The sequence below is a fragment of the Podarcis vaucheri genome, assembly GCF_965113315.1.
Source record: "Podarcis vaucheri genome assembly, chromosome: 8".
NCBI classification, from domain to species: domain Eukaryota; kingdom Metazoa; phylum Chordata; class Lepidosauria; order Squamata; family Lacertidae; genus Podarcis; species Podarcis vaucheri.
This window is the reverse complement of record NC_138766.1, coordinates 7,315,836-7,319,665: the sequence shown is the minus strand read 5'-3', so window position 1 is coordinate 7,319,665 and position 3,830 is coordinate 7,315,836. Positions and strand designations below refer to the sequence as shown.

Genomic DNA, 3,830 nt, shown 5'->3' with positions numbered 1-3,830 from the left:
GCTTGCTGCTGCCCTTCACTTTTTCATCTTTCTCTCCAGCTGAAGCTCAGACATGCTGGGAGGCTGGGAGCCTCAATGGCACCCCTATGGAGGCTTCAACTGAGCCAGAAACCCTGACTGGACACACACACACCCAGCTATGACACTGTATTCGGTCATAGAATGCTTTTTTCCAAGAACATGAATATTGATTTCCAAATCCGTACCAGAGCAATATCTTTATTTAGGCCAATATTTTGTCTGCAAGATTTTGAATTCTCCAGATTTTTCATCAGGCTACATAGGAAGCCAAGTCAGAGGGAGGGAAGTTGTCTGATAGTGAAGCCACAAGATCTGCATTTGGTCTCAGTCTCAAGATGGAACGTGGGAGAAGGTAGCAGGCATTCAAGCGAGGCTCTGATAGGTGCTCTGAAGGTTTCAGGTTGCACCTAGCACTGCTGGGAAGAAAGAACAACCATATAAGAATTGATCCCACCTATCCGAAAATATAAAACCCGTGTGGCCGTGAGCTGTGGATGCGTCAAAAGGGATTTCAGCATCTAGGAAAACAAGCAAAATATTACAGAAAGCAGTTGTCTAATTTAGGGTGGCAAGAGCAGCTTAGAGGGAATCAATTTGTTTCTCTCTCTCTTTTAAAAGGCTGATGATGCACTTGAGAACACATCCTTAAGGCTGGGAGGAAGGAGACAATCTTTCCTGAGTTTTCCACTTTAAAAAGTGAAGCTCAGACAATGCAGTTAGGAAGTGCTCACCCTTTTAAAATGCCTCCCGTGCCAATTGCACAGTTATGGGGGGGGGGAGAACATTCATCATCATTAGTGGGTCACACAAGCAACTTCCCCCCCCCCCAACATGGCAATGGAGGAGCTAACTGCTGGAGGAACTGTATTCAAACTGCAACCTTGGGTTATGCTTTTGAGTGCTTGGGAAACATAATGTGAACTAGCAAAAAGCAAACAAACCAAGTGGGGGAAATGCACTCTGACGTGCTGGGGTATTTTTCTTTTCAAGATGGAACAGGTAAGAATACAAATTCAGATTCCCAGGAATTTAAGCCCTTGCTTTTGGAAGATCACTTGGAGCCTTTGCAATAACCTGACGACCAATAGTCCCAGGACACCACTTCTGTCCACTGGGAAGGCCCATAATCTAGGTATGACACATTCTTCACCTATGCAAGAAGACACAAAAGGCTATAGCTACTTCACTCAATTATTCTCCCAATGTACAGCTTAACCAGAGAGTTGACTAATAATTGCACCCAAGGCCAAAAAGCAAAGCACCACATAGGTCATAATGCATCCATTATGTGTTCAAAGGCACTGAAAGGGATATGGCCATGGCCATGCCGTGTTGAATGGGATCCGAATTATGTCATCCACACAGAGAGAGAGCCCTGGAGAAGCCTTTCAGAAGAGGACTCTGAGAAGGTCCCAAGAAAGACACAGAAGAGATCATTCTCTCCCCTCCAAAGGCCATTACAGGTCAGAGCTTGATACTGGCCTTCACACACAGATCAACCCAACTTCAGCTGTACATCCAAGATGAGTCTGGGTGGATTTAGCACCATACCTTCAGTCTATGTACCAAAGCATCCTGAAAATATAAAACTCTCAGAGATGCTGCACCTAAGTTGGACATACTGGGCTAGCTGCAGACTGGATGGCACATTGGCATTAATGCTTTGGTATTTAGTACGTAAGTGCTTAGGTGCTTGGCTTTCCTTGGCTATCCTCGTTCTGCTTGTCATCAGCACCACCCACTCGCCATCCCAGTAGACCAGATCTTACTCCATCTGTGCTCTTCTTCCAGACTGAAAATGCTGATGAGCACCTGGGCAGGGTGAGGCAGGGTGCAGTAACTGCAAGCAGCAGGTATCTTCTTTCCATGTCCTGAAGCCTCCGGGCCATATGAGGGCTTTAATAATGCAGATTCGAATGCAACAAAGAGCAGCCATCTTTCCCCACCAAAGCAAGAACACTTTCTCTCCCCTGGGCTTCCTGCCTCAATGTTAGCAGACAAGGGATTAGGGAGCAGACCTTCTACTGATGGAAAAGGGCCACCACCAAATTCAACATTCTGGGGGTTTCCAAACCACAGACTGGCTAGACTAATTCTGCTCAGCTCCAACATAGTCTCAAAAGAAGAAATTGTTGCCTGGCCTTAGCGCCAAGGGAGAAAGGGAGGGCAGGTGTTGTGTGCCTGTGTGAGGCTGCGGCTATGAATATGTTAGGGCAGCCAATAAAGCTCTAATACTCTCCAGGTTTAAGGTCTCAGTTATTGGAATTGATTTTCTAACATCTTGTTAAAGTGTTTGTGCAAGCTGCCTAGCCAGCTGCTCCTTCCTGTAGCCTTGTGCTGCTGGACACAGTATCTCTATAATGGGATCCTTTTGACCTTGTGGTAGGTAGTTATGGACTTCACTGTGCCTCGTGATGTGCTCAGGTAAACCCAGGCACAGGAGCAATGTCACTGCCCATAATACCAGCCTCGGCTGCCAAGGAAACAAGAGTCACAACAGGAGAGAGGGGAGGGGAGGTCAGTGACCAACATGCTTAGGTGGGCTGCAGGGCTGCCTTTAGCGTTCATCAACAGGGCAAAGGCATCAACTCCTCCAAAGGGAGACTCTAGCTTTACAATATCTTTCTTGCTTCAGAATATGCTTGGTAGTCCCCTTCATTCTGAATATGGGAAATTCAGCAAAACCAACTTTTCCGAAATACAAACAGGGCTGGGAAAGAAGGATACCGATAGTATGGGAGAGGGAATGAATTCCTTTACATCCTCCTCAGTATTGCTACTGCACTCCTCCCATGGCTGGAAGCTGCAGGGTCAGCCTTTATCAGGGTCATTTCCCTTGCGAGGAGACAGCACCAGAGACATATGCTTATTTATAAAGGTACAAGTTGAGCCTGGGGGAAGGAGGCAAGCACAGAGCGCTGATCTTTAATTCAGCAACAACTTCCTCAAGAGCAAACAGCATTTCTTGGGAGATCCAGGCCCGGCCTCTTCTGCCTTGCTGCTGCAGTCCATCTACTGAGTTGTCTTCATTTTTATGTTACACCTACCCAAGCTGTCCCACCAATCACCACAAGCTAAATCATTTTAGCTATTAGCTAAACAAAAACCTACATCACCTTAACCCTGGTGGTACCTTCCTGATCTGTGGTATACATAGGAATCATAGAATCATAGAGTTCAAAGGAACCCCAGGGGTTATCTGGTCCAACCCCCTGCAATGTAACAATCTCAACTAAAGCATCCTTGACAGTGTTGATATAGCAGAGTCCATTTGCACAACGGAATGATGAATAGTACATGCCACATGCTTTTTGTTGCTTTATTTTCAGTTCATTGTAGAGAATTTACAAATATGCATCTTGCCTCTGCGGGAGCAGAGAAGCAACCCGTCCTTCTCCTCGGAATAAAGAACACCGAGAGAAAAACAGAGAGAAACAGGAAGCCAGTGTACGTCACATCCAGCTTCCCATTCCCGTGGGAAAACCCAACAGTGCTCTGACTGTGGAATGTAAACATTGTCCTGTGACAAGCACTTCGCTGCACAGTGAAGGAAACAGAAACCAACATCCTCCCCCTTTCTGTGAACATCACTGGGCAGCGTGTTCGTACAATATCAGTACAAACCCAACTTCTGTACATAGGTACAGTGTTGATCCCTTGATACAATCTTGGACAATACATCAGCAGGAATTTCATTACCTGGCATATAGGACACCGTTACGAGTCCCTTCTGAATATGTTCCCTAGCATGTTGCACCTTCAATTGCAAGTGCTTCGTGCTTTGCTTACAACCTTCCGAATTCAGCAAA

The 3,830-nt window shown here is 46.1% G+C and overlaps 1 long non-coding RNA gene across 2 annotated transcripts; it reads right to left on the bottom strand.

Annotated features, from left to right (window-relative positions):
* Nucleotides 1–203: 203 nt before the first annotated feature.
* Nucleotides 204–2,446, bottom strand: LOC309538877. 2 transcript variants are annotated; one of them, XR_014222437.1, is made up of 2 exons: nt 1,791–2,446; nt 204–437 (listed from the first exon to the last, which is right to left on the bottom strand). It is a non-coding gene; the product is annotated as an uncharacterized lncRNA (long non-coding RNA). The 2 variants fall into 2 exon arrangements; XR_014222438.1 differs by having other exon boundaries at nt 204–434.
* Between the last annotated feature and the right edge of the window lie 1,384 nt (nt 2,447–3,830).